The sequence below is a fragment of the Chanodichthys erythropterus genome, chromosome 3, assembly GCF_024489055.1.
Source record: "Chanodichthys erythropterus isolate Z2021 chromosome 3, ASM2448905v1, whole genome shotgun sequence".
In the NCBI taxonomy this organism is placed as follows: domain Eukaryota; kingdom Metazoa; phylum Chordata; class Actinopteri; order Cypriniformes; family Xenocyprididae; genus Chanodichthys; species Chanodichthys erythropterus.
In genome coordinates, this window is record NC_090223.1 from 57,585,400 (window position 1) to 57,603,155 (window position 17,756).

At 35.7% G+C, this 17,756-nt stretch overlaps 1 long non-coding RNA gene and 1 pseudogene across 1 annotated transcript; both read left to right on the plus strand.

Moving 5' to 3' along the window:
* Positions 1 to 17,756, plus strand: part of LOC137005020 (putative nuclease HARBI1) — a 170,817-nt pseudogene that overhangs the window by 99,851 nt on the left and 53,210 nt on the right.
* Positions 2,329 to 4,567, plus strand: LOC137007919 (uncharacterized). Its single transcript, XR_010892710.1, has 3 exons — positions 2,329 to 2,409; positions 2,835 to 2,872; positions 4,452 to 4,567. It is a non-coding gene; the product is annotated as an uncharacterized lncRNA (long non-coding RNA).

Sequence of the window (17,756 nt, forward strand, 5' to 3'; positions counted from 1 at the left end):
TTCCGTAACTTGAATAGGGAAGGCGTAGGACATTCAGCGTAAGCGTTACGAAGAATGCGGAAGCGGAAAGTACGTTCAAGGCGATATTTTGTTTATAAAGCATAAACGGTTGTATTTTTTCCGAAAATGACCGATCGATTCGCTAGATAAGACCCTTATTACTCATCTGGTATCGTTTAAAGCCCTTGAAGCTGCACTGAAACTGTAATTTAGACCTTCAACCTGTTGGTAGCCATTGAAATCCACTGTAAGGAGAATAATCCTGGAATGTTATCCTCAAAAACCTTAATTTCTTTTCGACTGACGAAAGAAAGACATGAACATCTTGGATGACATGGGGGTGAGTAAATTTATCAGGAAAAGTGTATTTAAAAGTGGACTAATCCTTTAACACCATCAGACCCTATTTTTTTACAGTCTATGCTATGGTCAGACCGCGTCGCCTAAATTCAGAATGATATAACATGACATACTTTATGTGTAACGTTATGTACTGTTGATTTATAGCCAAAAACATCGGAATTTAAAACGGCAAGCCAGCGGACCCCTAACGTTAAACTGTATTGTTAAACTGAGGAAAATATTAGCTAATTTGACCCCTTGCTCAATTAAACGAATAACTACACGCTTAATAACATGCAATATTGACACATAATGCTGCATATTTCAATTATATGACTTTAAAGTGCCAAAACATCACTTACCTGAACGTACACAGTCGTGAGGAAAGCAGAAATGCCGCCCGCTGCCCGCGTCTCACTGCTGCTCACTCAGTCAAATTCGCGCCGTAGGCTCTCCACCAATACGAGGGAAGATGCATAGCAACCTGAGGTGTGGAACGGCAGATGTTTGCCGCACTTGATTTCAGGATTCCTGTGTTTTTCCACGTATAAGCCAAATGTTTACCACAAGTCGGCTTTTCTCACTGTGTGCCATAGCTCAACCACATATGGTTCTCATGTGTTTGTTGTTATCTGGGCAATAGACCTCAAAATCAGTTGTGAACCAAGAGAGCATTTCCCGCAGTTTTTAAAGTTATGGCAAAACAAATATGGCTACAATTTGGCCCATATCTGTTCAGCCATGCCACATCTAGGCCATATGTGCCAGATAATACTCACATGTGGCCCAAACGTAATTGCTATCTGGGTTATGTTTGAAGAATTTTAAACACTTACAGAAAAACATGAATTTACACATATTTTCCACATTGACACTTTGTTCACATATCTTCCCTAAAAATACAGATCTGTGTAATCATGGCACCTCACAAATGTGTGTTTTAGTCTATTACTTATTAATTAATTAATTAATTAATTCATTTATTTATTTATTTAATTGTAATTTATTGTCAGTGTAATATAGCGTTTAGATCTACATCAAATACAATAGATTAATAAAATCGCTAGATGTACGATGTTAACTGTAACGTAATTTGAATTGGAAACAGCGCTCACGGACTTTTGGAGTACTGCGCATGCGCGTCATTTTAAACTGTAACGGTCGTCAGTCAACCGGGAGTTCTCGGAGTAAAAGGTAAGAGCTAACGTTATAACTTTATTTTTAGTCGTCATTTTTCACATATGTAATGTTCTTTGCTACTTTGAATGTATAATGTTTTATTGTCAAGGTTTTTTTTTTTACTTTATTTGTCAAATTAATGCACCGTTTGTTTATTTGCTCACATGAGACGCATTTGATATTTTCAGATTTCCGTTTTAAAGTTAGTTGTTTTTAATTTGGACACTAGTGAAAACTAACGTTACACAGAAAAAAGTTTAATATTTTTTTTTTAAATTTCAGAGTGTGGGAGACCGTGCTGCCTGCTGTTGTCGATCTATGATGCTCCTGTCACTGATAGTGGCCTGTAACGTAAGTCTTTTTTTTTTTTTTTGGCTAAATTTAATGTTTTACTAAACTTTTTAATTAGGCACACGTTATTTTCTCGTTATTAAAGTTCAGGCATATGCTGGTTACTATACTATAATATATATTACTGGTTACCTTACTATAATATAATTTTTATTCACTTTCTGCTGAATGAAGCTGTTTTCGATTATCCAGTTGAGCCAGTGATTCAGTAAGTTGCTTATTTGTCACGACTTACAGGTTTACATGTGTCATTCATTACTGTAAAAAAATCTACCTTTTATTTTCAGTAGCAGAAGCAGAGACGGTGAGAATGATGAGACACTTTAAGAAGTAAATTTTTTTTTTTTAATTAAGCACTGTTAAGCAAATTGTATTATTTTATTTGTGTAATTTATGAATTGATATGTTCTCTGCACTTGTGTTAATATCTGTTTCTGTCTGGAACAGGTGCGGGTCAAACCCATCTGTCAAGACGCTTGTCCACTTGCTGTCCGCCCCACCAGCCCAACGATTGTGCTGGAGAACCACAAGTCACAGGTACAGGATAATGTTCATAGTCAAGTCATCTTCATTTCTGTGGCACTTTATACAAAACAGCTTCACAGTAATAAACATGAAATAGTCAACATGACCCTAGTTGAAGTGAAACACTAGGTGTGTGTTAGAAAAATTCTAATATTTTAAAGTCTGTACATCCAAATGATTCCACAAGCTTTAAAACACATCACAAATTATAACATGTTGACTTTGAGCCCATATTGGACAGTTGGCAAATCTGTAATGTAACAAATTTAACATAACAGTATTTTCCAAAAACACACCTATTGTTTCACTTGAGAAGAAGTTGATTAATCAATTGAGGTCATGTGGATTACCGTCATGTTCACTTTGGTTTTTGACCTTCTTGCGTGAACACACAGAGATGGATTATTTTTCTAAATATCTCTGTTTGTATTCCACAGAAAAAGAGAATGTCATAATCAACTGGAACAGCATGAGGGTAAATATCCCTTTGTTAAGTTAGCTTAACTGAGTGACTTTGTGATATTCCACTATCCCTTCATTTGTAAAAGTGAAGATGCAATGCAGAAGTGTAAAGAAAGGCTAACGCCTGTTTCACACATTATCCGTCTGCAGTGCGTATGCGTTGCGTATTTTTTTACGCACCCATGTTAACGTATTAGAGCGTTCACACTGCACGCGGTCGCGGTCCGTCATTGCGTTCCAGGAGCGGTGCGTCTGCAGCAGTGCAGCGATCGTTTACGTACCGAGTCTATTTTTGCTGTACTGCAAGTGCAGCACAGCAGATTGTGTGTGGGCAAAATGAACATGGATTGACCTGAAATTGTAAAAAAAAAAAAATCCTTTATGTAATGTACTAAATATACAAAGTAGTTTAAATGTGCATAATTTTATGCACATTTAAACTACTTTGTATATTTAGTACATTACATAAAGGATTTTTTATTTTTTATTTTTTTTTGATTTAACGCCATGCCAGCAACAAGCTATATTCATGCCAAAAGGAAACATTTCAATTGAACATGGATTGTTGGATACACAGTTCAGTTGTATCATTTCAAAACAATTATTTTATTTTTTAAAAAATGAACAGTGTTTACTTGCATAATGCGATCAGATATGTTTTTCCCCATCGTTGGAGGGAAACTCGCATCCCAGCAGGCAATGACGTGACTTGGGTAAAGTTGGTTTTATATTCACACATTCGGACATCCGTATTCAGTAGCCTTGTTAATCACACTACATTGGACATTCAGTGGACATTCACAAGTAAATATGCCATTAAAACAATACTTGACTATTTTGATCGACTGTGAAAAATGTTGTAAGTTGACAATCGTAGGTTGTCAATATCATGTCGCTGCTTAAAATTCGCAAACATTTAATTTATTGCACATTTATTGGAAAGTCTGAATTTATCAGAAGTCCGAATGTGCGAATATAAAACCAACTTTACCCAAGTACGTGACAGGCGGACCTAAACCAACCTATTCAAAAACAAGGTGACATGGATGACACTCGTCTCATCGTTGAGGTGGAAAAACATAAAATTCTGTGTGACCCGCAGAATGTATTGTATAAATATTTGAATGCGAAGGAAAAGGCTTGGGAAGCAGTTTCGTTGACTGTTGGTGTCGACAGTAAGTTTTCAAATCTTTGTGTCATGTTTACGTGTACTAAACTACTCCAGCAACTGTCAATATATAAGCGTAATGAATATAACTTTACGCACTGCAAACGTGTGCTGTGTGAAAGCACAATGGCCGCTTCCTGCTTCAGCAACACATACGCACTGCATACGGACCGCACATGCACTGCAGACGGATTATGTGTGAAACAGGCGTAATTCGACCTCTCCTCAATCATCAGTTTCTTTACTGTACTGTCTAAAAATATGCCCATTAAATATCTTTAAAATCCAGTATACCTGTAATTGTTTTAGTTCCAGTGTAAACAAAAATATCAGGAAATCCAAAACTAGTTAGAGGACAAAGTGCATGCCCTCTGTACCTGTACTGATGTTCAGTAATTGTGTTTTGTCTTTTGTATGAGTACAGTGGTAGAGACAGAGAAGTGCCCTTGATGAAGAAACCATGGCGGCCATATATACGGTAAGTTAATACTTAGTGAAAGGAAAATTTACTAGAAACATTAAGTTAAAAAAATAACAGATTTTTGTCTCAGTCAAGAAGAGATTTCCAAATGTGTCCAAAGAGGCTTTGAGGATTTGACGTGGGGAAACTGAGACTTCTTGAAAGCAAAAAAGTTAATTTTTTGAACATTGTAAAGTATGTTCCTTGCTGATTTTTATTCAAATGTTCACGTGTTATAGACAACAAATAAAGGTTTTTCAAATGTGATGTGAATGTATTTTCTTGGGTTGAAATATATGTAGGGCAAAATATATTTTTAAATGCTTTTGTAAAATATGTTTTGAAAATATATTTTTTAAAAATATACAAAAAATTGCCAAAAAATACATTTTAGGAAAATATATTTGTATAAATATATTTGAAAATATATATTTTTTAAAAATATACCAAAAATGGCCAAAAAATATATTTTTAGAAAATATATTTATATGTGAAAATATATTTATAGCGAATATATTTTTTGGCCATTTTTTGTATATTTTGAAATATACTTAAAAATATATTTGAAAATTTTTTTTTTTTTACCGTATGGGTTAATTTATTGCACATTTATTGGAAAGTTTGAATTTTTAAGTCCGAATGTGCAAATATAAAATCAACTTTACCGAAGTCGTGCCGTCGAACTGTTGTATAAATGCAATATCACACTCGTAGCTGTGCGATATGGCTGTATATCGGCACGCAGTGATTACCTACGGACGAATCACAGCGTGCTGATATACAGCCATATCGCACGGCTACGAGTGTGATATTGCTCATATATCTATGGGTAAAAAAGAACATCAACACAAACGCCATGACTGTTTTGGATGTATTTTTTGGAGAGATGTTTTGTTTTCTTTTTTTCAGACATTTTTAAAAAATATTTTTTATTTATTTACCGGTACGTTGTAAAATTTTAATTGTTAAAGATTATGTTTGTTGTTCAATGTATTATATAATGAGTGTATTTTGTATTGTATTTTTGGAGGGTTTTTTTTTTTTTTTTTCAGATTTTTTTTTTAAATATATTTTATAGTTTACCGTATGTTGTGACATTGTTTTTTAAAGATCATTTTTGTTGTTCAATTTAATATATTTCTTCCAGTTCAAAGCATCAAGTGTCTTGTATTTATCTTGTACTTACATTCATTCTTCATTTTTAATTTTTCTTAGATTGTTTCCTTAAATGAATGGTTGGGCTTACCTTGCATGAATTGCCCAGTTAGGACCAACATAAGATCCTTACAGAGTCCACTTTAAGCCCATATGGGCATTCACGGTTGAATCCTGGTGCAAACCCACTTTAAACCCCTTTAGGCAGGTGGGGCCCAAATGGGTCTGACACAAATTGCCCGGTTAAGACCCACATAAGACCCTTACAGATCCCACTTAAAACCCACCTGGGCATCCATGGCTGGCCCCCATGTGGATCCCGGGTGCAAACCCACTTTAAACCCCTTTGGGCAGGTGGGGCCCAAATGGGTCTGTCATGAATTGCCCGGTTAAGACCCACATAAGATCCTTACAGATCCCACTTAAAACCCACCTGGGCATCCATGGCTGGCCCCCATGTGGATCCCGGGTGCAAGCCCACTTTAAACCCCTTCAGACTGGTGGGCCCAAATGGGTTTGGCATGATTTGCCCAGTTAGGACCCACATAAGACCCTTACAGATCCCACTTAAAACCCATCTGGGCATCCACGGCTGGCCCCCATGTGGATCCCAGGTGCAAGCCCACTTTAAACCCCTTTGGGCAGGTGGGGCCCAAATGGGTTTGGCATGAATTGCCCAGTTAGGACCCACATAAGACTCTTACAGATCCCATTTAAAGCCCATCTGTGTAGCCATATTGCAAAGCCCACTTTAGACCCCTTTGAGCAGGTGGGGCCCAAATGGGTCTGACATGAATTGCCCAATTAAGACCCATGCAGTACCCTTACAGGTCCCACTTTTAGTACGTCTGGGCTTCCATGGCTTGCCCCAATGTGGATCCCGGGTGCAAGCCCATAATGGGGCCCACATTTGCCGCCCATGAAGCCCTCATCTGGGCCCCACATGTCATTGCTGGCTGGGAGAATGCCCTTTTTTGAATAACAACAGTATATTTTAAATGTTTGTTTAATTGCATCTTTTTTTTCTTTTTTTTTTTATATATAAATGAAGGCCAGTATCACTGATACTAATACTGGTACTGATGTTTCTATGAAAATAATGAAATTTATATTTTTACATTATATACATTCACATTACAGTATAACTGTGATCAATTTAAACATTTATTAGACTTTAAAAATAACTTTTAAGTTAAGAAAAATTGTTCTAAACAGTACCAAATTAGGGTCTTTGGCTTATAACAATAGTAGAATCCTTTTTGGTATGGAATAGAGCCCCTTTTTATAAGGTTCTATAAAAAACTGCAGTTTATTTTCATTATTCAGTATCTTTATATTATTATTACAATTTGAATGTTAACATTTTAGGAAATAAAATCATTTAATATATTATATTATATTATATACATATGTATAGAATTTGCTATATATATTAAATACTATTTATTCTATTAGAATTTCCACCCTGTTAGGTCTATAAACCTAACAGGGTGGAATCTAACAGGGTGGAAAATTTTGAGCTAAGTTAGCCATAGCTCTTTGAGTGATCAACATTAAGCTAGCTAACCTTCTATAGATAAACAGAACTTTTATAACTATGTCAGATTTGTTTTTACATTTTTTTGATAGGACAAACAGTCTCCATAATATAGCCTAACATGGTGGAACTTTAAGGATGGGACAAGCAGGATAACATTTCAAAAACTAAAAAAAAAGTTAGGAATGAGGGTTGAAGCTAACCTCAGCTTGAACAGTTGAATTCCAGCAGGAAAAAGAAATTATGTCACTTCTTGAAAATGGTCTCAATGAAATTGCAGTCGGTTTTGGAAGGCGAGAAAGTACTTACTAACAGGGTGGAAGATGACTTCAGGGACACGGTAATTGAGGAAAATTCTAAAAAAATAACTTTTCACATGATTTATATGTATGATTAGAGGCAGTTTAGCCTAGTCTATAACATAATTTCATGTTTTAATTTCATACATATTTTCATTTCATGGTTTATATTTCTTGTGAAAGTTGATTACTTTGCACTGAGGACATGATAAAAATTGAATGCATACATCAATAAAAAGGTGTGTAAAATACAAAATTGCATTTAAAAAATCTATTATCTCTGTTTAAGTGATAAAGAAGACCTAAATATACAATTTAAGCCATTTTTCTTAAAAATGTGACTCAATTTATAAATAATATGAGTAAATAAATCATTGAGACGGTAAAAGTCACTGCATAACAGGAATGACCCACATATATATATATATATATATATATATATATATATATATATATATATATATATATATATATATATATATATATATATATGCTAATTAGGTTGATTATCTGAATGTGCTCCTCCCGAACTTTGTTTTACTTTACACATACACCAGGGTCCCCGCGGATCCTTAAAAAGTCTTAAATACAAATTTCGTTTTTTAAGGCCTAAAAAAGTCTTAAATTGTATGAAATGTCTTGAATTTTCGCAAGGGAGGTATTAAATTCCGCATGGGACCGAGCGAGTGAAATGTCTCCGTCCGGTTTCGTGTATTTTTTAGACGCAATTTTCTAACTGACCAGCGTACCTTGGGGGCAGTATTTGTTCTGTGCGGGTGTCATCTGCATTTCGTAGATCAAGAACTAGAAGGCTACTGGAGAAAGTGTAGTGATTGCTGAGTGAGAGCTTACTGACTGTGAGTGAGAGATATGCAGGTAGCCTAGCCTACGCGAGTGAGCGGGAGGAGGAGTTTGGAAAGCTAGTTAAGCGCTTAGCGACATTATGGGCAAATGTCTGTTTAACGACAGGTGGTTGGAGGATGATAAATATAAGGGTTGGTTGAAGAAAACTGCCAACTTGAAAGAGGCGCGATGTGATCTCTGCAAAAAAAATATACAGTTGGGGACAATGGGTCAAACAGCCCTAGATTCTCACGCGAAATGCGAGAAACACAAGCGCTACATTGCGGATCAGTCGGGTAGTTTACCTATTCAAATGTTTACAACGCCATCACCCAGTGCTCAGCCAAGTAGGCCTACATCTGCTACTAGTCGGCCTATTGCGTCTACCTCTGCCTTCAGTACGTTCTCTAACACGGCCACGTTAAAGGCAGAAGTGCTCTGGGTTTTACGCACAGTTAGCCGCCACCAATCTTACACGTCAAACGATGACATTCACACAGTCTTCCAGGCGATGTTCCCGGACTCTGAGTGTGTGAGCACGTTTAGTTGTGGCAGAGACAAGACGGCTTATCTTGCGCGATTTGGCATTGCTCCTTATGTGAAAAAGGAGCTTGTGGCACGGATAAACCAGGGAAACTTTGTCATCATGTTTGACGAAAGCATGAACAGAGCAACAAATAGTAAACAGTTGGACCTGCATGTCAGACACTGGGTTACTGATCAGACTGGCACTCATCACGTTCAATCGCGCTATCTTGGGTCCCAATTCATGGGCCATTCTACAGCAGAGGATTTGTTGGAACATTTTAAGGTAAGCAATCCCCCTTCTAGTCTTTTACTAACCAAAATGCGTAGACATAGTGTTTTTATATAATTTTCATGCTCCTTAGAATAGAAAAAAAAAATCTCGCTGTAATCAAGCATTTTCCTTGCAATGAATATTTGTGATGGTGGGTAAGTGTGACATCTAGTGGATGAAGGGAAAATAACACTTGCCCTGGAAGTAAGCCAGGAGTACCCTATGCAGCAAATAAGTAAAATAGTTTGTTTATAACAATTATACTTCTATTTTAAGAATCTCAAGTCATTTTGACACAAAAGCATATCACATAGGCTAATATGTCTTGCCCTTATCTTTATCTTAAAGCAATGTCCTGTACTAACATGTTGTAATATATTGTTATAAACCGTATCTGAGTGAACACTTAAATGAAAACATTAATAAAATAACATGGCGGTTATTGTTAATAAAGTTGGCTTTATTTATATTATTATATATAATATATTATATTTATATTTATATTTTTCGTGATTTCAGGAGTGTACCAAAGATCTCAACTTGAGGAACATGATCTCTTTGTCGATGGATGGACCCTCTGTTAATTGGAAATTTGTGAACCTCCTACAGCAGGAGCATGGCGTACAATTTGGGGGGGTTCAACTCATAATTGTTGGAAGTTGTGGTCTACATACCCTCCATAATGCTTTCAAGAGTGGATTTGAGGTGTGGCAGATACAGAAGGTGCTTAAATCTCTGCACTATCTTTTTCACAATGCCCCAGCCAGGAGAGAGGATTTCACTTCATCAACGTCGTCAACAACATTCCCCTTACCCTTCTGTGGTCATCGGTGGCTTGAGAACTTGCCAACTGTGCAAAGAGCAATAGAGATTTGGCCCGCCATTGAGAAGTTTGTGGACCAGGTGAAGTCAAAAGTGGTGAAGAACCCAGGGACATCATCATATGACACCCTCTCTGAGGCTCGACTGGATCCCCTTCTGCAGGCCAAGCTCCATTTTTTCATGGCCATATCAAGAGCTTTCCAACCTTTTCTGGAGAAATACCAGACAGATGCTCCAATGATGCCTTTTTTGTGCGAAGATCTGGAGGATTTGATCAGGGTAATTATTCATCATAAAGTTCACAACACACTTAAATGGCCAGGACATAGAACAGGTTTAATCTTATTAATTATTTTTAGAGTCTTCTCAAACGATTTATGAAGCCTGATGCACTGCTTAGTACTCCATATAAGCTGGTAAGGATTGAAGTCACTGACCACAAGCTTTGGCTTAGTCCAAAGGATGTAGACATAGGCATGGGTGCAGCAGCTGTCATCAAGGTGAGACATCCAGTATATTCAGTACATTAACCATTCAGAAAAATTTACTAATGACTCATCTTCAGATGTATGACAGGGAAATGTGAGGTCAAGTCAAAGATGTCAGGCTAATTGAGGATGTTTTAGAGCCATTTTTATTTTGAAATATCTTTCAAATAGTTTAATCTGGACAGCTGAGTTAATGCTAACTTACTGCTGAGCATCTAGAGAAAGTTTGGAGATTTTACAAACCATTTTTCTTTGTCAGGAACTCACAAAAGCAGGGGCCAAAAGCGGTGTAAGCGAGCTTGGTGTCCTGCAGTTTAAGAAAGACTGCCAGAATGCCCTTTCAAGTATGTGCAAGAAGGCTCTTGATAAGTGCCCCCTGAAGTACGCCATAGTCCGCAACATGACATGCTTGGATCCAGGCCAAATGTGCACCAACCCTGATGAGTGCCTTCAGAAAATGAAGTGCCTCATTCAGAAGTTTGTGCAAGAGAAACAACTGTCAGGCGGGATATCTGCTGGTAAATGATAGGAATAAGAATAGAATGGAATGGAATTGAATAGATTATTATCTTAATATGACACCTCCTCTCATTTGTATCAACATCATGAATGGTATGAACATTAACACATGAACTAATACATGGTTTGAAAGGATGTATTAGATCAGTATATTTATGTTGTGATTTCAGTGATCAGAGATTCTTGATATCCTGTACACTGACTTAAAATTATGGTTCATTTCTGATACAATGGGACAGTTAAGTTGCATGTTATTTACAAGAAAGTAACTTTGCCTTTTCATATTGGGTAACACTTTATAATGACGTTCAGTTGTAAGTTATTAATAAGTGGTTAGTTAATGATGAACTAATAATTTACAGAACATTCATAAATGATCAGCTAGTGATATACTACATATTATGTATATTTTGTAAGTCATTTAGAAGTGATTAGTAAATGATTAACTAATTATTTACGAAACATGACATTGTTCATTAATAATTAATATTATTAATGTGTGATATTAATAAGTTTAATAAGTGACATTAATAAGTGATAAGTTGATTAATAAGTGATATGTTGATTATTGTATGTATGTTTTGTAGATTCAGTTAGAAGTAATTTACAATTGATTAGTAAATTATTAACTAACTAATCATTTACAAAACATGAATATGCATTTCATAAATGTTTAATAAATTGTTATTTTTTGTGTGTATGTAGCAATTAGAGGGTGCAGAAAGTGTTGGCTTGTATACACGTACAGATCATTTGTAACAGGTAAGTAACAGTGTTCAACATGAATGAATAAATCCATTTACAACACTTTCTGCATCCCCTAATCTAAAGTATAAATTATTCTTCCTAAACGCATATTCATGTTTTGTAAATGATTAGTTAATAATTTACTAATCAATTGTAAATGAATTGTAACAGAATTTACAAAACATACATAAAATGTTAGAATAACACTTGCTAATCATTTATGAATGTTTTGTAAATGATTAGTTCATCATTAAATAACCACTTATAAATGACTTACAAATGAACGTTATTATTAAGTGTTACCTGTTTATCATATACTTTTCTTAAAATGTACTGAAAATATTTTTTTGTGCATTGTTACAGGTGATGTGATTGCACAGCAGTTTGAAAAGGTCCTTTTTAATGAGGCCAAAGCTGTTGAATTCTTGTCCTTCAGGCCCTCTGAGAAGTCAAGAGTGGATGTATTTTTGCAGCAATATCTTCAGTCCTACCCTGAACTCTGGACATTTTGTCAGTCACTTCTTCTGTCCCATGGACAGGCAGAAGTTGAGTGTGGGTTTTCCACCAATAAAGAGGTGGAAACATGTAATATGGCGGAGGACACAGTGATCACCCAGAGGCTGATTTGTGACCATGTTAAAGTTTGTGGGGGGGTAGCGGAAGTGCCTCTGACCAAGGAGCTCATCAGTTACTGTGCTTCGGCACGCAGTCGCTACAGGGAGCACTTAGAGGAGGAAAGACGCAAAAAGAAAAAAGAGGAACAGTCCAAGAAGTGGAAAAACATTGAAGATGATCTGGAAGGGCTGAAGAAAAAGAAGAGGTCCATTGAGGAGGTTTGTAAGTCACTTGAAAGTGACGCTGACCGAATGGCAGAACAGGCAGAAAATTCTGCAGGCTCCAAAATGGCTACGCTGATTACAAAGTCTAACACAATGAGAAGACGGGCCAAAGAGAAGCAGGAGGAGTTGAAGGAAGTAAATGGACAAATTGAGGACAAATTCTCTGAGCTCAAAAAAATTTAACACCTCAATCTTATTTGTTATTTTTTAAATGGCACTTTATTTTTTTATCTTTATAATTTTTTTTATACTGATTTTGTTACCATTTGCAGTGGATATTTTGTGTTATTTATGTACTTTGAGGTGTACATTTTGAGGTGCAGGATCCCCCTCTACATTAGGGCTAGTTTTATACAGTTTTAATTTCTCATATAATGCCAGCTGCGGTTCTTGTCCAACTGGTACTATTTGCCGTTTATTTTTTCATATATTTTTTTAAATGTTTCAAGGTGTTTGCTCCAGTAACTCAGTCTTCTCCTTGCTGCTACAGTGGCTGCAACTGCAGGCCCAAAACACAAGACTTGGCTTATCTAAGCTGTTTGCATATCTAACAGTTGACATTTATGCACCCTGTTGTTCACCAAATGTGTGCAAAATTTAGTAAAAAAAACTATTACAGAAAACAGTTTGAAGTTGTCGTATTTATCTTTTTTTGCCGTGGTATAGTCTTAATTTTTCCATTTAGATGTCTTGAAAAGGTCTTAAAAGTCTTTAAATTTGCACTTGAAAAATGTGCAGATACCCTGATACACATAATGTAAAAACTGAACATAATGTAATAAGTATTACATTATTATTGTAATAAAATTTTCATAATGTAATCATTTTCTCAAAACTTAAAATCTTGAGCCCATAATGTACTGTTTTACATTATAAGAACTTTTAAAGCATAAAAATATTAGTATACATTTAACATTAGTATCACATTTTTAAAATTTAATTCCAGTCTTAAGCTACTTGTGAAATGCAACAGATTTAAATATTCATGCAATCATGATGATTATTAACCCTCTGGAGTCTGAGGCTGATTTGGGGCTTGGAGAAGTTTTGACATGCTCTGACATTTGTGCTTTTTTCAGTTGTTCATAAACATATTAATGGGAAAAGTGTCATTACACTGTATTCAACACAAACTAGGCTACAATAATATGTGAGGAACATGTATGTACATGTTTGTGTTTTTGAAGGAATAATGCATGGTTATTGACAAAACAAAAAAAATATTAAATCTGTGTTCACAAGACTTCTGGTTATTGGGGGTTGTAGACTAGAGTTTTTGCTTAACCCTCAGGTTGTGTTCAAAACCCTATAACACATGTGATGTTCCCGGTCAAAAATGACCGGCCCATAAAAAAAAGCATATAAATCACTCATTATACCATATTTTCACCCAATCTTGGATTCAATCTTTTTGTCAACAAGTTCTCTTTCAATTAGGACTGGTTTTATATTTTGATTTGGATCTGAATAATCATAGGCCTCATTTATTTGAGAGTAGGCATTTCATTTTTTTAGTAATTTTTTTTAAATTTTTGAATAATTTTGGAAATATTAAATAAAATCTGAAGAAAATTGGTATTGTTGATCACACTAGTCTACTCTAATGTTTCACCAGGAATTTTGTTTTGAAACTTTTGTTTTGTAAAAAAATATGGCACAGTCACACTTGTGGTGTTCCCGGTCAAAAATGACCGGCCTATAAAAAATAGCTTATAAATCACTCATTATACCATATTTTCACCCAATCTTGGATTCAATCTTTTTGTCAACTTGTTCTCTTTCAATTAGGACTGGTTTTATATTTCTGTTTGCATCTGATTAATCATGGGCCTCATTTATCTGAGAGTAGGCATCTCATTTTTTGAGTAAAAAACAAATAATTTATGAGTAAATTTGGAAATATAAAAAAAAAAATATGAAAAAAATGGCTACTGTTGATCACACTAGTCTACTCTAATGTTTCACCAGGAATTTTGTTTTGAAACTTTTGTTTTGTAAAAAATATGGCACATAGTCACACTTGTGGTGTTCCCGGTCAAAAATGACCGGCCTATAAAAAATAGCTTATAAATCACTCATTATAACATATTTTTACCCAATCTTGGATTCAATCTTTTTGTCAACTTGTTCTCTTTCAATTAGGACTGGTTTTATATCCTGTTTGCATCTGATTAATCGTGGGCCTCATTTATCTGAGAGTAGGCATGGTCAAAATGGTCACAATGGCCGACCATTGAAAGTGAATGGGAGAGATTGAAAATAACAGAACAATTTAGTTTTCAGGAGCATGTTCATTATTTTCATGTACACATATGAGCATATGTGCTTGCAAACATCGAGCCCTTGGACCTGTGCATGTAAACTTTTGCAGCTCGTTTTTGTATTTGGTTGCGTTGTGAATTTTTGCAGCGCGTTTCTGTGTTTGGTTGCGTTGTGAACTTTTGCAGCGCGTTTTTGTATTTGGTTGCGTTGTGAATTTTTGCAGCGCGTTTTTGTATTTGGTTGCGTTGTGAACTTTTGCAGCGCGTTTCTGTGTTTGGTTGCGTTGTGAACTTTTGCAGCGCGTTTCTGTGTTTGGTTGCGTTGTGAACTTTTTCAGCGCGTTTCTGTATTTGGTTGCGTTGTGAACTTTTGCAGCGCGTTTTTGTATTTGGTTGCATTGTGAACTTTTGCAGCGCGTTTCTGTGTTTGGTTGCGTTGTGAACTTTTTCAGCGCGTTTCTGTATTTGGTTGCGTTGTGAACTTTTGCAGCGCGTTTTTGTATTTGGTTGCATTGTGAACTTTTGCAGCGCGTTTCTGTGTTTGGTTGCGTTGTGAACTTTTGCAGCGCGTTTCTGCATTTGGTTGCGTTGTGAACTTATGCAGCATGTTTTTGTATTTGGTTGCGTTGTGAATTTTTGCAGCGCATTTCTGTGTTTGGTTGCGTTGTGAACTTTTGCAGCATGTTTTTGTATTTGGTTGCGTTGTGAATTTTTGCAGCGCATTTCTGTGTTTGGTTGCGTTGTGAACTTTTGCAGCATGTTTTTGTATTTGGTTGCGTTGTGAACTTTTGCAGCGCGTTTTTGTATTTGGTTGCGTTGTGAACTTTTGCAGCGCGTTTCTGTATTTGGTTGCGTTGTGAACTTATGCAGCATGTTTTTGTATTTGGTTGCGTTGTGAATTTTTGCAGCGCATTTCTGTATTTGGTTGCGTTGTGAACTTTTGCAGCGTGTTTTTGTATTTGGTTGCGTTGTGAACTTTTGCAGCACATGTGTTGTCAAACTCATGAAGAAGTTACCCGTTGTACTCCAGTGAAGTCCACAATATGGAGAAAAATCCTGCAAAGTTTTCCTCAACCTTATTTTCCTTTCAACTGAAGAAAGAAAGACATGGGGTGAGTGAATTATCAGGAAATTTTAATTATAGAGCAAATCCTTCTTCTTTTGAAGCCGGGTCACTGCAGTCACGGCCAGTTTGTGTTTGTGTGTGTGTGTGTGTGTGTGTGTGTGTGTGTGTGTGTGTGTGTGTGTGTGTGTGTGTGTGTGTGTGTGGTAATGTCAGATGGATAAATGTATATTAGATGCAGGTTAGGGTAGGATCAAATTTCTCTCTGTGGAAAAGAATGTGTGTAATACTCAAAAAAGTTTGTATGTTTTAACGTGTGTGTGTCTGGGTAGCGTGTGTATAAATGTATCGATACATGCACACGTCCAAGGGCTCGATGTTTGCAAGCACATATGCTCATATATGTACATGAAAATAATGAACATGCTCCTGAAAACTAAATTGTTCTGTTATTTTCAGTCTCTACCATTCACTTTCAATGGTCGGCCATTGTGACCATTTTTGACCATGCCTACTCTCAGATAAATGAGGCCCATGATTAATCAGATGCAAACAGAAATATAAAACCAGTCCTAATTGAAAGAGAACAAGCTGATAAAAAGATTGAATCCAAGATTGGGTGAAAATATGGTATAATGAGTGATTTATAAGCTATTTTTTATAGGCCGGTCATTTTTGACCCGGGAACACCACAAGTGTGACTATGTGCCATATTTTTTACAAAACAAAAGTTTCAAAACAAAATTCCTGGTGAAACATTAGAGTAGACTAGTGTGATCAACAGTAGCCATTTTTTTCATATTTTTTTTTAATATTTCCAAATTTACCCACAAATTATTTGTTTTTTACTCAAAAAATGAGATGCCTACTCTCAGATAAATGAGGCCCATGATTAATCAGATGCAAACAGAAATATAAAACCAGTCCTAATTGAAAGAGAACAAGTTGACAAAAAGATTGAATCCAAGATTGGGTGAAAATATGGTATAATGAGTGATTTATAAGCTATTTTTTATAGGCCGGTCATTTTTGACCGGGAACACCACAAGTGTGACTATGTGCCATATTTTTTACAAAACAAAAGTTTCAAAACAAAATTCCTGGTGAAACATTAGAGTAGACTAGTGTGATCAACAATACCAATTTTCTTCAGATTTTATTTAATATTTCCAAAATTATTCAAAAATTTAAAAAAATTTACTCAAAAAATGAGATGCCTACTCTCAGATAAATGAGGCCCACGATTAATCAGATGCAAACAGAAATATAAAACCAGTCCTAATTGAAAGAGAACAAGTTGACAAAAAGATTGAATCCAAGATTGGGTGAAAATATGGTATAATGAGTGATTTATAAGCTATTTTTTATGGGCCGGTCATTTTTGACCGGGAACACCACGAGTGTAACAAGGTAACAAAACCCCCACAAAAAATTAAGAAAATGTCCAAAAAATATTGAGATTTAGTTATACCCTTTGGGAACAAAGTCACTAAGTTTCAGTCCAAAGCGATAACATTAACTAGTATTTTCGGGAAAAAGAAAATTGGTGTTCGGGTCAAATTGACCCGAACACAACATGAGGGTTAAGAATTATGTAAAAATTATGCTGCCTACTCTTTCATATAAAACAATAAAGAGATTTAAATTTTGTAAGACACTTTTTTGTCAAGAAACACAGTATGCGAGGAGGCGTGAATTTGCATAAATAATGGGCCATTTACGCCTGAGAAGACAAAAGAATCACATAATAATGACCTGAAATGACTTGCATATTAATGAGGCCTTTCAGTCAGGTAGGCTGTGAAAAAACCCTTTGTAATAATGTCTCAGCTTATCATAAACAGCAATACTGTGAAATATTATTACAATTTAAAATAATTGTATTCTATTATATTCT